We start from the raw sequence: 26,164 nt of genomic DNA, 5'->3' as shown, positions 1-26,164 counted from the left end.
GAGTATATATACAGTACAGCTATATCTTAGGTGATTAATAAACCCTTGTTGAGTCGAACCAAAGAGAACTGACCCCAGGCTTCCTGTCAAAATAACCACCAACGAGAACTACAGTAAGTGAATTCTTCCACCTCAGAACTATACTAAAAGTCAGTTACAGTACCAGTAAAGCTACTGTCAGGGCAAGAAAACCTCCCAGCTGTATTAAGAGATGACCAGGGACTTTCGAGCATTCCTGATTTAAAAAAAAAAAGACATGGCCATGGGGCGAATTAATTTCTCTCCACTCTGCTTGTTTGTTACAAGGTTCCCCACTCCTTGTCTTAGTTAATTGGGGGAGGGGGTGATAAGGGTAGATGGGAGTGGTTAGCAGTACAGTAGTGATGATGAAAAAAGATTCATCATAATATTTGAAAAACACTTTTTAAAATCCATGGAAGAGAAAAGAAGGAAGTTCAGAAGCAAACACAGACAGGCAGGACAGTTTTGAAAATAACATTTAGAATATATTATATCCTTTTTCTTTTAGCAAGCTTTGTGAAATGAAGATTTACAGATCCATGGGGATTCCTCTTTTTATGTTTTGCTATGTATATGGAAATGCCTTTTTTAGTGTTTGAATTCAGAATTTAAAAAAATTATGAAAAAGTACAATTGACTCCTCTGCACCATTTGATAATGTGGACCAGTCCTTGCTTCTTGACATTCTCTGCTTCTTTGACGGGTATAACATTGCACCCTCATGCTTCTCCTTCTAGATCTGTGAATGTTCTTTTCCACTTTTCTCTGCTGGCTGCTCATTCTCATCTGTCACCTTAAATATGGGTGTTCCCCATGGTTCTGTCCTTAGTCCTCTTCCCTTTTCTCCATATGCTTGGTGATCTTTTCTATTCCCATAGTTTCAATTATTACCTCTACACAGATGACTCCTAAGTCTATACCTCTGTCCTCAACTTCTCCAGTCTGAAAATTCTAACCATCTGAAGGATTTATGCACCTTGATGATCTTGCTGGCACCCAAATCAACATGGTCCAAATTAAATTGAGAATTCTACCCTTTCCTGTTCTGTTACCTAAGGAAGACTTAGGTCGAAATTACAGGGGCACCAGGACAGTGAAGACCACAACATAGTGGCATAAATAACTGTAATTAAAGTTGAGAGGAAGAAAAAAGATGAAATGGAGGGCTCACGTTTCTAAAAGCAGGGACTCTTTGGGCAGGGTTACTGCAAGGTAAATAGTCCCTTTTATCAGAAACTGTGGGCATTAGAGGTACAACTTGGGCTTTACCTCCTCCATGAAATTTTCTTTGAAGTCTCTTGCCCCTTCCTACCTCCAACATGCAAGAAAGCATGGTATAATGGACAGAAACCTTGAACTGGGATCATAAGCTATAGGTTCAAATCCTGCCTCTGACACTTAGTATGTTTGTGATTCTGAGCAAGTCATTTAATGCCCCTGAATTTTAATTTCTTTATCTGTAAAATGGGGATAATTTCTGTATCATTTATTTTCAAGGCTGTTTTGAAGCTCAACTTGGATGTATATAAAGCATTTTGTATATATTAAGGTTTTATTTCAAGGTCAATTATTATTATGATGATTCTGCCACTTGTGTGTTCTTGCTTGTCCAAGTCACCTAAGTTTTCTGTGCCTTCATCTGTTCCGTTTCTTTTTCTTTTTTAAAATTGTTTTATTATTTAATATTTTTTAGTTTTCAACATTGATTTCCACAAGATTCTGAGTTACAAATTTTCTCCCCATTTCTACCTTCCCCCCCACCCCAAGATGTATATGCCCTTTCCCCAGTCTGCCTTCCCTTCTGTCACCTCCCCCCCCACCCGTTCCCCTTTCCCCTTACTTTCTTGTAGGGCAAGAGAGACTTCTATACCTCATTGCTTGTATGTCTTATTTCCCAGTTGCATGCAAAAACAACCTTTTTTTGAGCATTTGTTTTTAGAACTTTGAGTTCCAAATTCTCTCCCTTCTTTTCTCCCCACCCACCCTCCTTGAGAAGGCAAGCAATTCAACATAGACCACACATGTATCATTATGCAAAACACTTCCATAATAGTCATGTTGTAAAAGATTAAATATATTTCCCTTCAACCTATACTATCCCCCTTTATATCTGTTCTGTTTCTTCACCTGTAAAATCTGAGTGTTGGACTGGAGCCTCTCTAAGGTACTTTTCTGCTCTAAGTCCCTTTTCAAGTTTCACATAACCCATTTCTTGAATCTCTGCATGCTTTTATCTTATCTTTTCTTCTATCATAGCTCAATTCAATTAAATGAACATTTATTAAGCGCCTACCATGAGCCAGGTACTGTGCTAAGCTCTGGGATACAAAAAGAGGCAAAAGACAGTCCCTGTCCTCAAGAAGCTTACAACCTACTGGTTATTTTTATATGTGTCTCATCTCCTCCTTTCCTCCACTGTCCATCCTGTGTTTAATTGTAAGCTCCTTTAAAGCAGGCTCTGTGTCATATCTATTTAGGTATCATCAGACCTTTGAACATAGTAAGTACTTAAATATAAATGGAATTGAGATATTTTGGATGTAGTTCTTCAAAACAGATGCCTTACTGAACAAATGGTGGTACATGATTGCTATGGAATCTTATTGCGCTCTAAAAAATGAGGACTATCAGACACTTAACTAGTTGTGTGGCCCTGGGCAAGTCACTTAATCCCAATTGCCTCCACACAAAAAAAAGGAAAAAAAGAAATAAAAGAAATGAGGAATATAAGGAATTCAGAGAAACACGAGAAGATCTCTGTGAACTGATGAAGAGTGAAGTAAACAGAGCTAGAAGAAAAGAAGCCATTCTATATCAGTTAGCATAAGTATGTCTATTGTTCTGGTTAAAAAGTTTAAAAGGGATACAAACAGTGATTTTGCTATTATCTCATTCAAGAATATATGTATATACATATTTATATATACACACACATATATATATACACACATGCAGACGTGTATACACATATGTGTATAACTATACATATATTTATTCATTTGGATATATGTATGCCTCTTGTCAAAGTGTATTAATAAAAGGTCACATTTCTTATACAATCCTCTTTCTTGTTCTTTATATAGAGAAATGTTTATGTTTGTTGATGATTGTTACGTTCACAGTAATTACAATAGTGTATGAGAAAATGACATTGAAAGGAAGTAGAACTCTGACTAATTGTAATAACCAATCTCGATCCTAGAGAATAAATAATAAAATACACCTCCCTCCTCTTGGAGGAGAGGTTGGGGACCCCAGGGGGCAAAATTCTGTATACATTTTCGGATGCAGTCACTGTATCAGTTATTTTTGCCTAATTGCTTTTTTTTTGTTATAAAGGAAGGCTGAATTCTTGAATGGGGTGGTGGTGAAAAGGTATATTCAAAAATAATGTATTATAAAAACCAAAAACTTAAATAAGTCTCATTTTCTCTGTGTCTCTATCTATTGCTACCTAGCTATCTTTCTACCATCCATATGTATTTCTGTTTTATACACGTATGCATATGTACATTATAATATATCACTATTACATATAGATATATATTTATATAAAGGGGACCACAAAGATATTTTTCTCACATGTCTCTTCCTTATTCCCTGTTTCTAACAAATTAATATTTAAAGAAAATCAGTTCACACAGCCATAAGGGCAACCATTAGGAAATCTCCAGCCCCAGACTTTCCTGATATCATGGAAGGTTTTAAAGTCACAGATTGAGGACTCTTTCCTATCCCTGACAAAATTTAACTCATCATTTGTGAAGATGATGTGGCATCAGGTGATGGTGGTGAAGTGAGTCAGGTTTTCTAGTTTTGATGTCACCAGAGCTACCCAATCTTCTGCTGACCTCTGAACAAAATCATTGACTCCTTGTTATTGGTTTACTGCTTAGCCGCCAATGGAAAGGGGGATGTGAGAGCACAGGGTATATACGATCATAAATACTTGTCAACTGATTAATTAATCTGGGACTTAATCTCAATCTCAGCTCTTTTTTTTTTTTGCATGCTAGCAGCCTGTTTTAATTCTGTTCTAGTTATTGCTCAGCTCATGGTAGTGAGGGAATTGTGTGGTGTGTGTGCACATGCATTTTAACTACTTCGTTTTGCCTTGAAATTCTTGCCCTCTCCCCTAGTTCCTCAGTTATGTGATACTAGAATACGAGGGTGCCTGGTCCTTCTTTGCTGTGAGACCAATTAAAACTGTGGATAGGACAAAACTTCTGGTTGCATTGGATGTTCTTGAGCAACATAGTGCCTGGTACATAGTTGGCACTTAATAAATGTTTATTGAATTGGATGGACTAGATTTTAACTCTGGTTGTGTTAATAGAAAAGTTTCATTATTTACCAAAGCAATGGCGCCTCGTTTGGCATCCTGGTTCTGGTTATAATTTTTCAAACCAGAATCACAGAATTTCTGCTTTCCACTGCCACCTGCAATGCTGGCCTCTCTGGCCCCTGCCCCAGGTCCTCTCTCTCATCCTCAGTGACCTTTTCATATCTCTTCTTTGGCCAGGACAATGATTGCATGGTGTTCTGTTTTCACTTTGTCGTTGTTGGTGTCCTTTCTGTCATTGCCTGTACCTGTTTTCCTGGTTCTGCTTGCTTCATTTGCATTCATTCATAGTAATAATCACAGTAATTTTTACCATTTCTATAGCGTTTACTGTGTGCCAGGCACTGTGCTCAGCATTTTATGATTATTATCTCATTTGGTCCTCTCAACAACCTGATCTGTGCTTTGAAGGAAGGTAGGGATTCTGTGGGATAGAAGAGACTGGGGGAAAAGAGCATGTGTAGCTGCAACCCTTTGGAACTTCATTCAAAAGCTAATGCAATGGATTAATCACCGGCTTTAATTAAGGATTATGGTGCTATTATTTTATCCCCATTTTATAGTTGAGGAAACTGAAGTGTTAAATGTGACTTGCCCAGGGTCACATAGCTAGTAAGTATCTGAGGTTACAATTGAACTCAGGTCTTCCTGACTCCAGTCCCAGAGCTCTAACCACTGTGCCCCCTAGCTGCCCCTACATGCCTTATCCATAAAAGTCTTTCCATGTTCCTTCTCTGTCTTCCTCATCTTCACTGCTTCTTGCACAGCCTTCACTCACACAAATCAAAGTCAACTGCAAATGTTGTCATCATTTCTCTGATGTCATGGTCCTCTTTGAGAACAAAGGACAAACACAACACAATCTTTTGGTGTAGCAATATTCTGTGACATATATGCACCATAATCTGTTTTACTGTTCCTTAATTTATGGGCAACTCTTTGTTTCTAGCTCTTTTTCAACCGTAAAAAGTGCATTCTATGGAATCCCAATTTGGGCAAGGCCTCAGATGAGATAAACAGTCACCAGCCCCCCCGGCCCTGTACTGAGGAGTACTCCTTTTTGGAACAGCACTGCCCAGAGGGCAATGGCAAGCTAAGCTCACTTAATATGTTTGCTTTCTAGTATGCATGATTGAATCCTTTGCTGTCACTTTGCAGAGTTTACTGTGGTCAGCAACTGGACCTTGGCCACCCTGTCCCCTGGCTGCCTCTCATTCTCAGCCTCAGGGGATGGTTCAGTGTGTATTCCTGGCAGTTTTATCTTGCAGTAAGGGTTGGTCTCCTAGGCCCTTCTACATCTGCTTTGCTTCCTCTTGCAATCACTTCAGACTCCTTGAAACAGCATCATCTGTATGCAGGCTGTGTCTGGTGCTGGATTCCTAAAGACTCCCACTTCCTTTGTTGGGGGCTTGTTTGCCATTTTTTCTTCCTAGCAGAGACTGGAGCCAAGTAGGGGGGCAGTCATGTCAGATTCATGGTTTCCTTGATTAGATTGTTGTGACTCCAAAGTAAACTGTCCTTCATGAAGTCTAGCTAATGACTGGAAAAATAGTAGCTAGTCCTTATTCCCCAGGCCCTTGAAAAAGAGGAGGATTGAATTCTTTAGTTACTGACATTGCCAGGGGGCACACCTGATAGAAATTAAGTTAAGCTGTCCTTAAATTTATATAAATAATCAAGGAATGGGCATCAGCTTTGTTCCGAGACAAGTTCAGATCGCCTCACATATGTAAACTTTGTAAGAGGAGAGAGAACATCTGCTCTACGGATGTACCGTCAGCATCTTTCTGATTTCTAACCCAGGCGGGGCTTCATTCCCTAGCTTGAAGTCAAACATCATCAAAAGTCCATGGTCTGGAAAGCTTAGGATAATCGAGCAAGTAATAAGAGTTTCCTGCCAAACTGGGCTCAATGCAGTCAAGTTAAAGGAAGTGGAAATTACTTCAACTTGTAATAGCTCATTAAATTAAATCACCAATTACAGAGGTCCCTGTAACATAATCCTTAATTAAAGCCAGTGATTAATCCATTGAATTAGCTTTTGAATGAAGTTACAAAGGGTTGCAGCCACACATGCTCTTTTCCCCCAGTTTCCTCTACCCCATAGAATTCCTACCTTCCTTTAAAGCACAGATCAGGTACCATTGAGACATTCCCTGACTCCTTCTCCACCCAAATATTCCCACTCTCCTGAATGAAATGTCTTTGTGTTACTTTGTATTTACTTACTTGTATAAATGTATTCTTGTCATAGAATATAAGCTTCTTCAGGGCAAGGACTGTTTCATTTTTATCTTTGTGTCCTTAGCATCTAGTGATGTGCCTGGCATGTAGATTCTTAGTAAATGTTTACTGAATTCAATTCATTACATTTGGCAAGGATTCTAAGCAAAATGGTCACTGCATTTGGCAATCAGAGGTGTGGTTTATGCTTCTCATCCTTTGTATTCTAATCTAGTTCTATTCTTCCAGTCTCTAAGGTTCATAATCTTGATGTCATTCCAGATTCCTCTCTCTTCTAACCCTGCATAACCAATCAATTGCCAAATTTTACCATTTTTACCTCCAAAGCATTTCTTGCATTGGACCCCATCTCTAGTCATTCACCCACCAACTTAGTTGAGACCCATATCACCTCTCACCAAGTAACTAAAAAGACTTCCCAACTGGTGTAATTTCCTCAGGTTTCTCCCCATTCTTATAATCCTATATACTGTTATCAAAGTGATTTTTCTTAAGTTGAAAGTACAGATCTGACCCTATCACTTTCCTACTCCATAAATTTCACTGTCTTCCTATTGCATCTCTGTACAAGCTTCTCAGTTCAGTTTTAAAAACCTTCACAATCTGGTTCCAACCTATTTTTGTAGCATCAATGCACATCACTACACCTTCCAAACTCTGTAATCAAGCCCAAATGTTTTTTTCTCTCTGTTCCTCATACATGACACTCCATGACACTCCATGCCTTTATTATACTAGTCATCTCCCATGCCTGGAATGCGTTTCCTCCTCACCATTCTTGATTCCTCAACTGCTAATGCCCTCCTTTGCAGACTACCTTGTACTAAACCACTTTTGATCTGTTTGTATTTATTCTGTGTATAATAACATATGTTCTTGCTTCCTACCCCTTTTGAATGTTAGCTCCTTGAGAGTAGGGGTTGTTTCGTTTTTTCTAGCACAGTGTCTGATTAGGTACTTAATAGATGCTCTTTGATGGGTTAGTCAATAGAGGCTTGCAAACGTCTGAAGGTGAAATTTGGAACTGGTATACTGAATGCAAAATTGAATGCAATATCTTCCATTGAGATGAATGAAGAAATGCACCCTGGGTAGGGCCCTCCAGAGTTTGTGTACTCTCTATTCAGTCATCTTGACTTTGGTCCTACCACTGGACTTCGATGACTCTGGGAGAGAGTGAAGCTGATGACTTTGTGCCCCTCTGGCTCACTCAAGAACAATTTACACGCAATCGAGACATCACTGATGATGTCACTGGTCTTCTTTGAAAATAAAGGACAAACAACACCAACAACCTTCAAGGCCCAGTTCCAATTGCATTTCCTTTATGAAACTCCTTCAAGTAGACTAAGTGGAATCTGATTATCTCACTGAGTGGTCATGATTTGATTAACCAAGTGCTTTCCATGCAATTACTTTTAGAAAAAGAGTCTCACGATTAGTAAGTTGAGCCACAGAAATGTATTGGTCAAGCAATTATTGATTTTAGGTTTGAACTTTCTCTGGGAAATAAAACGTGGTTTGGAAAAGTTCTTGCTAAGGATTTGTGAATATTAACTGAAAATTTGGACTTCCAGAGCTTATCTTTAAATATTAAATGATGCTTGACGTTGTATATTTAGCTCTGTAGGGCAAATAGAAGGCCATTTATCCAGTAGCAAATTGCCAGACCATAACATCTTTACAAGCAGGCTGGGCCAATTCTTTTTTGTTATTGTTGACACCAGGTCTTATATTGATATCTTTTGTTTTTACATCAGCTACATTTCACCCTGTGTTCTTCTTCCTTCTTCTCTGAGACAGACATACTTTAAAATAAAGACATTTTTTAAGAGAGGAAAAAGAGAAAACAAAAAGTTTAGTAAGACCAATTATCGTATAAAAAAATCTTATATGAAATGTTTTTTACCCATGCACTCACATCTCTACAAATTAAATGGAGAAGATGCCTTTTCACATTTCTTCTCATGAGCCAAGCCTTATGTTTATAACTTTATAATATTGAGTTTTAGTTGATTTGTTGTTGTTCTTTCTTTACATTTTTGTAGTCATTGTGTATATTGTTTTCCTAGTTCTGCTTATATCACTTTGCATCTGGTCATTTAAGTCTTTCCATACTTCTGTGTATTCACCATTTTCATTGTTTGTTTTTTAAAAATAGTATAGTTCATTATATTCAGGTACTATTATTTGTTTAGCCATTCCCCAAGCTATACACAGTCTCTACTTTGTTACCTGTTCTTTGCTACCACAAAAAAGTGTTGCTATAAATATTTTTAAGTTTACGGAGTTCTCCTCCTCCTCCCCCACCTCCTCCTCCTCCTCCTCTTCCTTCTTCTTCTCCTTCTCCTTCTCTTTCTCTTTCTTCTTCTCCTTCTCTTCCTCCTTTGGATAGTCACCTCCTTTGCGTCATTGGAGTATTATCTAGCAGTAGACTCTCTGCATAGGAAGGACAGTTCAATCACTTTATTTGCATAATTCAAATTGCTTTCCAGAAGAGGGAAGTGAATAACATTTATTAAGTACCTATGTGTTAAGTACCTATGTGCTAGGTACTGTGATAATGGTGATTATGTTTCCATAACCCTTCCAATATTGACTGTTTCCATCTTCAGTCAATTCTGATGACACCGAGGCACTAGATAGAATCACCAATGGTCTCTATGACAGCCAGAAATCACCCATTCAGTAAGATTTAGAGAGAGTTGGAGAGCTTGAATTTCCATAGTGACTTTGATTTGTTTTTTAAATTTATTTTTAAAAATACATTTTAGTTATTCCTTTGCTTTTAATATTGCATTCACTTTAATCCTCCCAACTCCACCAAATCCTCCTACTTGACAACAAAAACAATTAAGTGACAAGTATCAATATGAAGACAATGCATACAATTTTATCCAAATAATCCCCACTCTTTCTGCCATGAGGAAGGAGATGTTTCATAATCTGTTTCCTGGGACCTTCATTGGGTTTTTTTAGTACTTAAATTTTGACTTTCTTTTAATGATCTTTCCATGTACATTGTTTAAGTAATTGTGTATATTGTTGTCTTGGTTCTATTTAATTTGTCAGTTTATGTAATGTCAGTTTATATAAATCTTCCCATGCGGCTCTGTATTCTTCATTTTCATCATTTCTTCCTGCATAGTAATATTTCATTACATTCATATGTCATAGGTTTTTTTAGCTTTTCCTCAATTGATTAGCCATCCATCTTTCTTCCAGTTCTTGGATAGCCTTCCCCACACAAATGCTGCAATAAACACTTTTGTACATATTGGACTTCTTTCCCTCACCCCTTTGACTTTTGTGGGCGGATATAGCCAGGTCAGTAGTGGTATGATATTGCTGAGTCCAAAAGAATAGATGATTTCATGACTTTTCTTGCATCATTCCAAACTAACATCCCAAATGATTAGATGAATTCACAGCTCCAACAATAGTGGATCAAGGTTCCTGTCTTCTCCAAGACCCTCCAGCACTGAGAGTTCCCATCTTTTGCCATCTTTGATTTTCATGATATGGGGCTTTAATATGTTTATCTTAATATTAATGATTTGGTGTCTGCTTTCATGTGATGATTTATAGTTTTTAATTCTTTTGAAAACTTCTCATTTTGGACATCAGACTTTTATCAGTGATGTTTGGTGCAAATATCCTTCCCCTCATATCCCCCCAACCCAGCCTTGTGCTCTTCAATTATATCTCCATTGGTTATATTAGTTCAAAAACTTCTTAATTTTATGCAGTCAAAATTATCTATTTAATATTTTATGATCTCCTCCAGCTCCTTTGTAGCTAAGAATTCTCACCATTTGGCACAGTCATGAAAAGTACCTGATTTCATTCCCCTTTAATTGTTTTTTAATGCTGACATTTTACATTCAGGTAATATAGCCACTTTGAGATTATATGATATGATGCAAGATATTGCTATAAATGTAATTTTTAGATATGAATAATTCTAATACAAAAGCAAACAAGAAAGAAATTAAGACTGAATAGAAGCTTAGAATAAGTATTGAATAAGAGTTATAAGGAATATATATATATATATACATACATATATATGTATGTATATATATATTTATATATTAAGCTTTGTATGGTATCTTTAAAAAAAGCTTACCATGTACTTCAGCTTAAAGAACTCATAGACAAATTCAGAAAAGCAGAGATAGTAAACTTATCTTTTATAGAACACAACATAATAAAGTTATAATCATTGCGGGATTTAAAAAAAAGATTTGGTATTAAACAGAGACTAAATAACTTAATCCTCAGTAATGACTGGGTCAAAGAGCAAATCATGGAAATAATAAATAATATCATCATAGAAAATATCAAAAATGAAACAACATACCAACACTTTTGGGATATAGCCAAAGTAGTCTTTAATGAAAAATGTATATCTCTAAATATTTTCACCCAAAACAGAGAGAAATAAGATAGCAATGAATTGCACTTGGAATTAAAAAGGAACTTTAAAACATTAACAAATTTAAAAATCCCAAATAAACACAAAGAAAGTTTTAAAATCAAAAGAGAGATATACAACCACAAAACCCAATAAATTGATGAATAAAACTGAACTTTTTAAATGAAAAAATTAACAAAATAAACAAAATTTTTAGTTAATTTCATTAAAAAAAACCAAATTGCCAAATGTTGGAAAAATAAAATTTACAACAGAAGAAGAGAAAATAAGGAAATTTTCAGATAATATTCTTAATTATATGCCCTCAAAGCTGAAGATAAATAAAAAAATTAGGAAATATCTAGATCAATAGAACAAGAAGTAGGGGCAGGCCAGTGGGCACAGTGGACAGAGTACCAGGCTTGAAGTCAGGAGGAACTAAATTCAAATCCATCCTCAGACATTTACTAGTTCTGTGATCCTGGGCAAGTCACTTCATTTCTGTCTGACTCAGTTTCCTCATCTGTGAAATGAAGATAATAATAACACCTACCTTCCAGGGTTATTTTGAGGATCAAATGTGATAAGAATTATAAAGTGCTGGCCACAGTGCCTGGCACATACTAAGCACGATATGAATGTTAGTGATTATCCCCCACCCACCCACTAGTCCTGGGCCCAGGTAAACTTGCAAAGGAATTTTATCAATAAAAAGAGAATATAAAGAAAAATTAATTCCTAAATTACATAAATTGCTTTCAAAATTAGATATAGACATCACTTTATCAAACTTCTTCTGTGAGACAATCATAGTTCTGATAGCCAAACTGCAGAGAGGTATATCAAAGACGGAAGACTAAAGACTAATATAATTCATGAATGTGGATTCAAAAGTATTGAATAAAATATCAGCAAAAGGACTACAGGAATATATTCAGAAGATTATTAACTATGTGCAAGTTATATTTCTAGTAAAAAGGCAAAGAAAGCTATAAAAAATAATAACCAATAAAATTAATAAAAGTCACATGATTATATCAATAGATTTTTTTCAAAGTACCTTTGGCAAAATAAAGCACATTATCATCATTAAAACATTATATGCTACATGGGAATAAATAGATCTCTTCTTAATATGATATATAGTATCTATCTAAATCCAAGAATAATTTTTTTATAATTGAAAAACAATAAAAGCCTTTCCCATAAGATTAGTTATAAAATAAGAATTTACATCATTATTACTATTATTTGATATATGTCTAGAAATGTTAGTAATAGTAAGATAAGAAAAAGAAATTGAGAAAATTCAGACAGGCAAGATGAGGCAAAAACATCTCTATTTGAAGATGATACAATCATTTATTCAACATTCTGTATTTGACAAAAAATGAATAACTTAGGTAAAGTAACATGTATAAAATAGACCCACAAAATCATCAGGTTTTCTCTCTATTACTGCCAAAATCCAGGAGGAAGAAAGAGAAAAAGAAATTCTGTTCAAAATAATTGTTGAGAAATATGTGGGAGTTGACCTACTGAAAAATACTCATGACTTTTACACATATAATTAAAGAAAAATTTACGGAAATAAAAGAAGACCAATAATTGAAGAAATAGTCATTCATTGTTCACTGGGGTATACTAATATTATAAAAATTATGATATTACCTAAATTAAGATTTTGCATTGTACCAACCACAAATGGGCTACTTAATAGAACTAGACAAATTGTTAATAAAATTCAAATGGAGAAGCAAAATTTCAAGGATTCCAAAGTAATTAGTGGGGAAAAATATGCAGCTATCATGATCAGATCTCAAATTATAAATCAATAATCATAAAAGCTAGTTAGTACTGCTTAAAAAATAGAAGAGTAGATCATGGAAACAGACAAAATGAGAAGGACATAGGAGCAATCAAAAATGGTAGCCTAGTATTCAATATATCCATGGACACATCAGCTACTGAGGTTAAGGCTCCTTATTAGTCAATCAGATAATAAACATTTATTAAGCACCTATTGTACGCCATGTACTGTGCTAAGCACTGGAAGTTACAAAGAAAGGTCAAAGACAGTCCCTGCTCTTAAGGAACATATAATCAAATGGGGGAAATATGCAAACAACTGTGTACAAAAAGCTATATATGGGATAAATTGGAAATATCAACAGAGTGAAAGCGCTAGAAGTAAAAAGGATTAGGAGAGACAAAAATTCTGGGGAACACTGGAAAGCATTTTGATAGAAACTAGATTTAGACCAACATCTCATACCTCATACCGCAATAAGTTCCAATGATTATTGACATGATCTATTTTTGATGTTGCTGTTTAGTTGTTTGAGTTGTATCCAGTTTCATTTCCCCATTTAACGTTTTCTTGGCAGAGATACTGGAGTGGTTTACCATTTCCTTCTCCAGCTCATTTTATAGACGAGGAAACTGAAGCAAACAAGGTTTGATGACTTGCCCAGCATTACACAGCTACTAAGTGTCTGAAGCCAGGTTTGAACTCAGGAAGATGTGTCTTCCTGACTCCAGGCCTGGCGCTCTACCCGCTGTGCCACCTTGCTGCCCCTCATGATCTAGATATAAAAGCTCAAATTATTAAACAACATCTGCAACAACTAGGATGGAATGAAAGGAAATACTTTGCATAACCGTGACTAGGGAGAGAATTCTCAACTAAATGAGAGACAAAGCCAATCATAAAAGATAAAATAGATAGTATGGATTACATGAAATTGAAAAACTTCCACATAAACAAAATCAATGTAGTTATAATTAGAAGAGAAGTAGTTAACAAGGAAAAATATTCATAGCATGTATCTCTGATAAAGGCTTGATATCCAATCTATATAGGGAATTGATACAAATATGTAGTGAGATTTATTCCTAAATATATATATATATATATATATTAATCAATCAATAAACATTTATTAAGTGCCATGTCCCAGGCACCGTGCTAAGTGCTGACCATACAAATAGAGGCAAAAGATGGTCACTGCTCTCATAGAGCTTACCATCTAATGGAGGAGAAAACATGCAAGCAAATAAATACAAAGCAAGCTATATGTTGGATAAATAGGAAATAATTAACAAAGAAAAGGCACTGTGCCATCTCCCTCCTGGATCAGTTCACAACTCCACCAACATTACACTAGTGTCTGCAGGAGAAAGTTGTGTTGGGAAGAAAGGTTAGTTATTGGGAAGTGTTTTTTTTTTAAAAGAGCATTAATAAATTTTTTTAAATGAAAGATATAAGCTAGAGTGTGAAAGTCTTTAAATGAAAAGCTAAGTTGATATTTTATTCTAAAGGATATAGTGAGTTATTGATGATTCTTGAGTAGAGGAGTAATACGATCAAACCCAGGCTTAGGTCATTACTCCTTTAATAGCTGCTTCTTATTAAATTCCTCAGCCTGGTAGTCAAGGGCTTCAACAACTAGATAAATGCTTCCCTGTGTTTCCAGTTTTATCTTTCATGGCAATTCAAGAAACACTTATTAAATGCCTATTATGAGTCAGGCACTGTACTGGTCACTAAGGCAAAAAGGAAACAGTTCCTGCCCTGAAGGAGCTTATATTCTTTTGGGAAGAGCACATGTACACAAATAAGTAAATGCAAACTCCATACAAAAATAAATACAAAATAACTTTGAAGCGGGGGCTCATCTGGTCATTAACAACTGGAAGAATGGGAAAAGAGTTCTTGTAGGAGATGGTACTGGAGCTGAGCCTTGAGGGGAGAGGTGAGATAGTGTGTGTGAGTACTTCAGGTCCTATTATCACCCCCATTTTGCAGGTGAGAAAACTGAGACTCAGAGAAATTAAGTCCATTTGACTAAGATCATACAACTAGCAAATCACTGAATCTCATAGTTGGAAGGAAGTTCAGAGGTCATCTTGTCCAAACTATACTGATGTAAGAATGTCTTTTCCAGCATACCTGAGAAGTGGCCATCTTATCTGGTTGAAGAGCTCCAGTGAAGAATCCATGATGATCTGAGATCTGAAATGGGAGAGACTCAAGATTTAAACTCAGTTGCCCTGCTTCTGATTATAGTATTCTTTCCACTATCCCATATTTTCTTTTATACTTTTTCCCTTCATCATCTCAATAGCTTTTATTGGTTCATTTATTACCTGGATGCAGATAATTCCCCAAACTATACTACCAAGCAGTAATCTCTCTTATGTGTGCCAATACTGAATCTCCAATCCACATCTCTACACAGATGCCCCTCCAACATGTTGAAAACTTGCCTTGTCATCTCCTCCACCCAAACCTGACCCTCCTTCAGATTTTCCTGTGTCTTTTGATGCCCCCACTATCATATGAGTGTCCTGAGCACTTTTCTTAAAACAAAGGTACTGGGAGAAACCAACCAATCAGAGAAAGAGGACAGAGGGGAGAAGGAATCTTTAAGCCTGAGAAGGCTGCAGGGGTGGAGGCATCTTACAGAGTGAGAACAGTGCTCAGAGTAACGGATAAAGGAGTCTGGAGAGTGAGGAGCAGAGTCCTGAGAGAAATGAAACAGAAATATCAGTTGCTCTCAGGGGAAATTTTAATTTTTTTGGATTTTAATTATAGAAGGTATTTACACATGCACATTTTACATATTTACAATTCTTTTCCCCTACTAAATAAACCAAGAAAATTTCCAAAAGCATCTCACTGATTGCATATCCATTTCCTATAAATACATACATTCAAACTTGCATTGTTTTCCCTTCTCCCACCTCTCCTGCCTCTTGTAATGTGTTTTCCTCTCCTTGCCTCTAGAGACTCTTTCGCCTGAGTACAGACGGCAGCATTTCTGCCCTCCCAGCAAGTCTTTACCCCAAGATCCTCATTCTTTGTCCTTCCCCTTTTTCCTTTCCTTTTACTTAAACCTTCTAAGAGTCCAAGTTCTTTCTTTATGGTTGTTGCGCACCCACTCTCTTCCCAGCTCCCCATAATCTTGGGCAACCAGTGCTAAAAAACCTTTTCCTATGGTACATTCAGAGACCAAATATTGTTTTGTTTCCTCTTTTCTCATGCATATTTTATATAGGCGCTATCTCCCATGCGCCAGGACTTTCACTGGGAAGAAAAGCAGAGCAAGTCGTTATTCTCTCTCTCTCTCTCTCTCTCTCTCTCTCTCTCTCTCTCTCTCTCTCTCTCTCTCTCTCTCTCTCGCTCTCTCACTCTCTCTCGCTCTCGCTCTTGCTCCTCCTCTCTCTTTCACTCTCTCTTCCTCCCTCCCTCCCTCTCTTTCTCTCTCCCACTCCCTCTCTCTGTCTGGGTCTCTGCATCTCTGAATCTGTGATCTCATCAGCAGAGAGGATTAGAGGGTACACCTTCTACCAGAATTCTTCCCCTTTGGTGTATGTGTTCTGAACCTCTTTGTCAGTTTGATGAAGCCTAAGCATCCCTTCTCAAATCATATTTTTAAATGTATAAAACAAAATACATAGGATTACAAACGTATATTAGAGTAAAATTATCAAAATATTTTTTAAAACAATGCTGCACAGATCCCAGGTTAAGAGCACTTGCTATCCTGTACTAATGCAAATAGGTGATAGTTTTGTGACTATAGTTTTCAAGATCTTCCTGGAGGTACCAAGAAGTTAAATGATTTATATGGGATCGTCCTCTAGTCCTACTTATGAGAAATTTGTGAGAGGTAAAAAGTATATTGCCCTAAATTATAATGCAAGTCAGTAACTGGGACTGGGATCTGAACCCAGTGTGCCTGACTTCCAGCGAGGATAAGAAACATGGCAGAATGCGGAGGGAGAGGGAGAAGGATGGGAAAGAGAGGGAGAGGGAGAGGGAGACAGAGAATCCGTCAAACGGAAAGACAGATAGATAAAGCATTTAATAAGTACTCACTATGTTTCAGGCACTGTGCTAAGTGTTGGGTATACAAATTCAAGCAAACAAGACAGTTTCTACGTTTCCTATATGGAGCTTCCATTCTAATGGTACAGAGGGGAGCTAGAAAGGGGAGGGGGAAGGTACTTGGTTTGGGGCAATACAGTTGTTGAGGAGGAGAGGAAGAAGACAGAGAACAGAATCATAAAGAAAGTAAAGCATACTTTGGACACCCTCCATCCCTGAGTAGTGGTCTGGGCAAATATTCATCCATCAGGAGAAAGGAATGAGGCTTCATTGTAGAGATTTCTCTAGGATGAGAAGACAGTGAAGAGAAGAATTATTCGTATTTATTACTTTTGTATTTTACAAATATATTTATCTTCCTTCCCTCCTTTTTTCCTTCCCTCCCTTACTCCTTCCTTCCTTCCTTCTTTTCCTTCCTTCCTTCCTTCCTTCCTTCCTTCCTTCCTTCCTTCCTTCCTTCCTTCCTTCCTTCCTTCTTTCCTTCCTTCCTTCCCCTGTATATCTTTTCCTACTCTTTCTTAGGATTATAGAATCACAGATCTAAAGCTATGATGATCCTCGGAAATCACTGAGTCCAATCCCTTTATTTTGCAGTTGAGGAAACTGATAGGCGGCAAGTTGAGTGGCTTGCCCCGTGTCATGTGGGATCTAAAATAGAATCTTACTCCAGCTCTTCCTGACTCCAAGTCTAGCACTTTGTCAATGAGACTAGACCCACCTCTCCAATGTCAGGGGCTGAAAATCCTAACCCCTCCATCTACGTCCTTGAGCTGTGTCCCTTTCCTGTCCCCTCTAGAATCTTGTTCTTTCAGACATCTTCACTTTCTCCATCATCTTTAGTCTCCCCTTCTTTACTCATACCTCTCTACTTATAAACATGCACCCTCGTTCTAAAAGAAACAAATAATTACATAAATTTCACCCTTTTCTTAATATTCTTACCTGTTCTAAATATTACCCTCTCTATTTGTCCCTTCACTGCCAATTATCTACAAAGATAGCCTTTACTCCTTGCCTCAACCCGTACAGGTTCTTATCAAAAGCTTTCTCAGGTGCCATTCCCTTCCCTATTCCTTCCATGATATTTAGCTTGATATAAATATGAGCTATTATTATCTTTGTGTTCCCTCTCTGCCACAAGACTTCATACAAGAAGCATAAAAAGTGCTTCTTGAAATAAGCTGAATGATGTCCTACAGTATTCTGTCCCTTGACTTCGGATGAATCCCTTTGCCTCATCTGCAAAATGTTGGGGTCGGACTAGATGTTCTTTCAAGTCCACTCTAACTCTCAAATTTAATTTTTCTATGATTCTATTCTCCTATAAGCCCTTTTGGTTTTTACCAATGTCACCCATTTATTAGCATGCTATACATAATCTCTTCTTTTATTCCTATATTTCCCCTTCCTATGATTGTCTCTTTTCTTTTATCTATTTATCTAAATTCTACCCACGCTTCAAGGCTGAGTAGAACTTCTACCTCCTCAATGAAGCCTTTGACAACTCTATCCCAAAAACATCTTCTGACTTTTCAATTCTTATAATACCTGTTGTCTTTGCTACTTCTTTGACATTTAACCAAGAGAAAGACACACACACACACACACACACACACACACACACACACACACACACACTCACCCCATGGTCATATGACATCTCTTATTCCTAAATTCTTTTATTCATGTGAATGTTAACTTTTTTGTGTATGTCATGTCTATATTTACTTATACTATGTACTTACCTATTATTACAATAACAATAAATAATAATAGTTCCCATTCATAAAGCATTTTAAGACTTGTAAAGCACTTTAGAAATATTTCATTTTATCTTCACATCAAACTTGAGAGATAATAGGTACTATCCTCCCATTTTACACATGAAGAAAATGAGGTAGCTTCAGAATGAAAGTCAGGGGTGAAGTGGTAGTGATCACCCTGCAAACATTCCGTCCATGATCTTGAATTCTAAAACTGAAATTGCCCTTCCTGACCATAACCAGCAGTTAAGTAACTGGCCCAGAGTCTCACAGAGAGTAAGTATCTGAAACTAGATTTGAACCCAGACCTTCCTTATTCCTCATCCCACACTCTATCCACTCTACTACCCAATTGTCTTTACATGATCTTGGACAAATCACTACTCTTGGACTTCACCTTCCTCATCTATATAATTCGAATTGAAATACGTCACCTCTAAAGTCCCTTAAAGTTTCTAATCCAATTCAGTTTTCTCTAACTAGATTATAAATGTAGTGTCATACGAATTGCAGATACTTATAAGTATTGTTTGATGGAACAAACATATAAGGGGGGGGGAAGATGGTGCACACATACGCACACATTTAGTAGGGTGGGGAATGAGGCAGGGGAGTGGGTTTCACAGGTGAGTAATTGAATTGGGGTGTGGTGGGGACAGGACATTCCTTGCTTCTGTTCCCTTTCTCCCCAGACACATAGCCTCCCAGTGTGTCTTGGCGAATTCCAGTTCACAGGTGCATCATGGATTGGAAAACTTTGGGCAATGCTTTTCTAGAGTTACCTGCCAATTGTACAAGGTCCTTCTTGAGCAGAGAAGAAATAGGAAAGTCTGAGAGGCAAAGGCAACTGATTTATTTTCTGTTTTCAAGAGCAAGCTTGAGCAGCAAGCAAGGGCTGTGGTTTCACAGAAATGGGGAGAATGTGTCTATACCGCAGAATACTGCTGTGAATTAGGGTATCTTGTGATGAATGCACCGCACGAATGTAAATGACTGCAGTGATAACAGTCCAAATGTCCTAACACACAGGCTGCAAACTAGCCCTGATCTTATTCTTATAAACCTGTTTGTGGAAGGTGGTGCAGTGCAGTGGAGGGGCCACTGGATCTAGAGACACAGAACATGGTTCAGATCCTGATTCTTTCATTTAGTACCTGTGCTACATTGGGCAATCTACTCCCCCTCTCTGAGACTCAATCAGTTTCACCACATGAACTCTTAGGATCCTATGATTCTTTGAAAAATTACCATGGTTTGCAATTAAAGGCTATGAGCTCCTTCCTCTTCAAACCAATTTCCCCCCCACCCTTGCTTTCTGTTGAACTTATCTGGCATCTGGTCGAGTTCCTTGTGAGGATTTGGGTCCTAAGCTGGGGCTACATTATATACGGCAGTGCTCAGTTCATATTTGACACTTTCAAGCTCAGATTTTACTGATCTGCAATCGGTTAGTATTTCCACGAGATGAAATGCTCATTTTTATTGACTCTAGGTGACATCAATGACCTGCTTTTCCAGGGTTAAAAGTATCAATTCATAAGCAGAGTCAGTCTTGGGAAAGAAACATAGGCTTCCTGGCTGGTGGCTCAGGCAGAAAGAGTTTGCCTGAGGTTCCAGAGGTAGCTGGTTCAAATACAGCTGTCCCTTGCCAGCAACTTTTTTTTTTGGAAGGTGAGAAGCAGCATGGCATATTGGATGTAGCAATGAGTTTGGAGTCAGAAAGACCTGAGTTCAAATCACATCTTAGACATTTACTAGGTATGTGACATGGGCAGTCACTTAACCTCTTTATGTCTCAGTTACTTCATCTGTAAATGAAGGGCCCAATGGACTCTAAGGTCCCTTCTAGTTCAAAATCTATGATTCTGTGATCAAATCCTGCCTCTGTTCCTTGCTATCTGTATTACACTGGGCATGAGCTTCACTTCCCATAATTGTACAATGAGGGGAATTGCTGGAATAGAAGTTCTCAGAGGTCCCTTTTCCAAGGCTAGGTCAGTGATCCTATAAGCTCAGAGCAGATACAGTAGAATTTTGAATTAGGCAATATAACTTACCAGATGTGTGCTATGAGATTTTAGCAAAAGCTTACGATCTAGAAAGGATATAGGGCATAGACATTATAATGTAGAGAGTAAGGTCTTTGGGTAAAAAAAAAAAATACCTATTCCTCATACTGAAGGATGAATTGTAAAGTGTCTAAGGCTTGAATTGTATATAAAGAAGCCAACTAGATACTGAACTTTCCTTTAGGGCAAAGACTGCATTCATATCTTTGTCCCTAGACACTTATCTGCATTTGTTGTTGTACAGTTTTTTCAGTCAAACTGATTCTTCATGTTCCCATTGGGAGGTTTTCTTGGCAAAGACACTGGAATGGTTTGCCGTTTCCTTTTCTAGCTCATTTTCCAGATGAGAAAACTGAGGCAAACAGGGTTCAATGACTCGCCCAGGGTCACACAGCTTGTAAGGATCTAAGGCTGGATTTGAACTCAGGAAGATGAGTCTTCTTGACTCCAGACCCAGTGTTCCAGCCACCGGGCTACCCAACTGCCCATTATCTGTATAAGATCCTTCAAAAGATTTGGGGAACTGAAACTAATGAAATTTAACTGATCACCCTAAGGCAAGGTGGAGTGCTTTACTGAGGGAAGAAAGGATTGTCAAACAGGAAGGGCTAGACCTCTCATACCTCAGCTTAGAGGAACAAATAACCTGAGTGTCCAGGTTCTAAGGGAGTCAGAGGGAAGGAACTTCTGCCAATACTAGGAGAAGGGTGTTGTCCTAGCTGAAGGAGCTCTGCAGTACTGCAGATACAAAGAACATGATAATACTTCAGCTGAAGATAGCATTTCTTTATTGCTGTTCAGTTGTTTTCAGTTGTGTGTGATTCTTCATGACCCCATTTGGGATTTTCTTGGCAAAGATACTGGAGTGGCTTGCCATTTCCTTCTCTAGCTTACTTTACAGATGGGGAACTAAAGCACACAGCAGGGTCACATAGCTAGTAAGTGTCTGAAGCTGCATTTGAACTTAGATCTTCCTGATTCCAGACCTGACACTCTACTGTGTCACCTAGCTGCCCTTGAAGAAAGTATAGCATAACGCAGACGAGACAGTGGCTAATGATAGAAAAAGACTATAAGACTGTAAGACCCCATTGAAGTATAAGCCCAGGGAGTGTAGCAAATCAACTAGTCCAAAAGAGATACTACATCTTGAGAAGGGTGCATAGGCCAAATGACATGCCTGGCTCAGCTGAAAAACAGCTGCCCAGTGGTAAAGCAGCTTGCCCAGTACCATCAAGTAGCAACTGTCTAGTTGCAGAGTGGCCTGCTTGGTTAAGTTCAGCATCAATTTATCTGTTGAGGAGCCAGAGTAGCAGGCAAGTGACCCATTTGACATATCTCATCCATATCCAGTTGAAACACCAAGCCCTACAAGGAGCAAGCCCAGATTAGTTGATGTCTGCCCAACAGAAATTATATGCCTTGCAAGGAGTCAGTTCAGCCAAGTGGTAGAGCAACTAACTCATCCATCACTACTGCCATACAAACTCTCTAAGTATACTGTGGAGAACGAAAGAATCTTGAGACCCTGCAATTCCAAAGTTGTGAATTGTCTTGACCAGGTATGTTGTCTATGAAGTGCCATTGCACTTTAAGCTTGTGACTACTCTGTCCCCCCAACACTGTGTGCATTTGTGAAAGAGTATACTCCTTGTTTTGGGGAAAATGCTTTATAATCACTGTATTTGCCATGCCATTTGAGTAAATACTTTTGCTAAAAAAGTCTCCTGGTTGATTATTAAAGGGAAACTCACCAGTGGGGGTTCATGCACAAGTGTTAGGGAGATAGTTACCTACAGGGTTACTTCTAGAACCCTGAATGTAGCAGAAGCTATGCCTCTGTGGACCTAACCTGCCAGTGTCAGTACAATTTGGATGAGTGAACCCTGGATGGTGGGGGGGGGGGGGGCAGTGGGCAAAAAGGATACAATAATTAACATGCTGGGCTAGAAGCTTGATTATTTGTGTTTTGGTTCTACTATTGAGACTTTAGCTCGTACATCAAAAACTTGAAGGTACCTTAGAGGTCATCTATTCTAACCCCTTTATTTTAGATGAGGAAATTGTGACCCTGAGAGTTTAAGTGACTCGTCAAAGTCTCATCGGTAATTAAGTGGCAAAATGAGAACTTAAACCAGATTTTTTTTTTGGGGGGGGGTGGTCTCACTCAAGTACATATATTTATTTAGACTCCCATTAACTACGACCATGGCTCCAAGATATTTTCAGTTAGGGACAGGGGCAGCGAGTCTATAGGAGAGGAATTACCTAGTCTTGGGGCCCAGATGCACCATCAGATTCTAAATCCAGAACTATTCTTTCCACCGTACCGTGGTGTACTTGAAAGTAACCAAAAACCGAATTTGGTCAGCAAATGCCTAATCTTCTTTCCAAACAGAGATATGGCATCTAAGAACATACATAGTCCAGGGTACTAATTTATTTGCAAAACATTATAGAAAACGGATATAGAAGCCTACAAGTCATACTTCATAAAATGGAGAAAAATAGCCTGTGCAGAGTTTGGCCTAGGAGGAAGCAAAGCTGGGTTATTACAAAAGAATTTGTAGACCTAGAAGAGAACAACAAATAGATATTAAGGGAAACCGATCTGGCATTTTCAAATGATGATGCATCCAAATGGATAATTATAATGGAACCGTGGCATTTTTATTCTGCTAAATGTATGTTCAATGTACCAAATAAAGAAATAATAGTCCTCAGACAGGTAAAGTTGGGACGAGCAGCTGGACCTGACTACATAAATATATACAGAAGAAATCAGAGCAATAGGCATCACAATTTTAGAGGCAATAAAGTAGTCAGTTCTCAGGATATCTCAAAGAAGAGAAGATTCTCTCTAAAATAGAAAAGATAAGTCACTAGTATTAATACTTTTATCTTTTCCAACTCCTAGTTTCTCCACCTGGAAAATGGGTATAACACTATTATGAGGAAAGGCAGTGTTGTTTGTTGGGTAGGGTACTGGTCAGATACACAGGAGACCTGGGTTTCCCTGGCGCTTCTGCCATTAATTAGTTTTCTGGCCTTGGGAAAGTCACTTAATTTCTGTGGGTCTCAGTATCCTTATCTGAAAAGTGAGTAGATTAGACTAGATTAATAATGATGATGATGATAGCAACTATTCACATTTCTAGAGCTCTTTAAAGTTTACAAATCATTTTCCCTGCGGTAGTCCTGTGAGGTAGGCAGTACAAGTATTGTTCTCTCCATTTTCCAGGTAGGGGAACTGAGGCTCAGAGGTGAAGCCATTTACCCACATCTTCACAGGTACCGAGTGTCAGAGCTGGGATCAGATGATCCCTTATATCTCTTCTGGCTCTAAAATTCTCTGCTTTTATGTATCTCCCTTACAAAGTAGAAAGGAACTCAGAGAAATTGGTGGGGGCAGCTGGGTGGCTCAGTGGATAAAGCACTGGACCTGGAGTCAGGAAGACCTGAATTAAAATCTGGCTTCAGATACTTATTAGCTGTGTGACTCTGGGCAAGTCACTTAACTCTGTTTGCCTCAGTTTCCTCATCTGTAAAATGTGCTGGAGAAGGAAATCACTTCAGTACCTTTGCCAACAAAACCCTACAGGGAGTCATGAAGGGTTGGGCACTACTGAAAAAATTACTAAACAAAACAAGAAATCAATGAGTTAAAGCACTGGTCAGTGCTTTGGGCTCTATTCCTATTCCAAGTACAAAGAGTTACTATAGCCTTGAAAATCGATTAGTTGAATTCACCAGCCATAGGAACGGATGCAAAGTGAAGAAACAGAACCAGAAAAATTATATACAATGACGACATCAGCAGAAATGGAATGAATAATAACAGCAAAGCAGTTGAAATTGAATGCTATGAAAAGACCAAGCTCAGTCCTGAAGAGGAGGTATGAGAAGGTACGCTCCAGCCTTCTTGGCAGAGGTGGAGATCATGACACATAATGCTGGTCTTTTCTGACTTGCCCCTTAGTTTTGATGAACTGTTCCCACCCCATGCCTCTTTCTTATTTTAAGGGATGGCACTCCGGGAAGGAGAGAAGAGAAAAACGTACTGGGAAGTACAGGTGATGTCAGGGAGGAAGGGAATAAGCATTTTTCTAGTATCTAATATGTGTCAGATACCATGCTTTGTTGTTGTTCAGTTGTTCTCAGTCGTGTCTGACTCTTCGTGACCCCATTTGGGGTTTTCTTGGCAGAGATGTTGGACTGGTTTGCCATTTCTTTCTCCAGCTCATTTTACAAATGAGGAAACTGAGGCAAACAGGGTTAAGTGACTTGCCCAGAGTCACACAGCTAGTGAGAGTCTGAGACCAGATTTGAATTCAGGTCTTCCTGACTCCAGGCCTGGCTCTCTACCCACTGTGCCACCTAGATGCTCAGACACTATGTTAAGCACTTTTTACAAATATAATTTTGTTTGATCCTCATAACAAACCTACAAGGTGGGTGTTATCACAATCCCCATTTCATATTTGAGGAAACCGAGGCAAATAGAGGTTTGCCTAAAACTTAAAATCTGAAAGTTAGTGGGCTAGTAAATTTAGTTTTATTTTTTAAAATATGTTTTTGTTATCTTTTGCTCTGACAGAGGCGACTGGTAGAGTAGTACTTCAGACTTACTAGCTGTGTGACCCTGGACAAGTCACAACGACAGTCTACCTCAGCTTACTTATCTGTAAAATGAGGATACTATGAACACCTGCCTCCTAGGATTGTTCTGAGAATCAAATGCCATAATATTTATAAATATTAAATATTTGGTAAACTTGAAAGCCCTTCATAAATGCTTGCTACTACCATTATTGTAAATATCAAGGCATACGAGAAAGAGAAACCGCCTGCCATTGGCACCGCAAATCCAATGTGACCTTGATTTATGCATAAGTCTTCCAAATGGAAACCATTTTTTTTTTTACAACGGAAACTCACTCTAGAGAAGACAAGAAATATCTTTTCATTTATCAGATTGATCTGGCCTGGCTCTGAAACCACCCTCAGCCGTTCTAGTGGGGTAGGAAGGATATGAAGCCAACATGTGGCCAGTCTGCTGAGCATTTTCTTGACGATGTTGATGGCAGTCTACAGTCTATTGATTTCCATCAGAGGAAATGAGTTAGCAGCATCAGAGACTCTCCCATTCTAAGTTAACCCTTCCCTGCCTTATGAATTCCCTGGCCCTGCTTGGGATCTATTATTTAGAACTGCCTCTGAGTATATACAGCATACTAAAGCTATGCCTGTTAGTATGGAATGTACCTTAAATGCACTAGGCTGTTAGCACAGAGCTGAATTAACTCACTTTCAAATGGGTGATTATTATTTCAATGCATTCAGTGGCTTCTTTGTTTCATGGGAATGAGAGCTGGGGTGAACAGATGCACAGTCCAAGGGCTCACCTGGTAACCA

The sequence above is a fragment of the Trichosurus vulpecula genome, chromosome 8 (genome assembly GCF_011100635.1).
Source record: "Trichosurus vulpecula isolate mTriVul1 chromosome 8, mTriVul1.pri, whole genome shotgun sequence".
NCBI lineage: Eukaryota > Metazoa > Chordata > Mammalia > Diprotodontia > Phalangeridae > Trichosurus > Trichosurus vulpecula.
The sequence above is the reverse complement of the archived record's forward strand: the minus strand, read 5'-3'. Positions refer to the sequence as shown.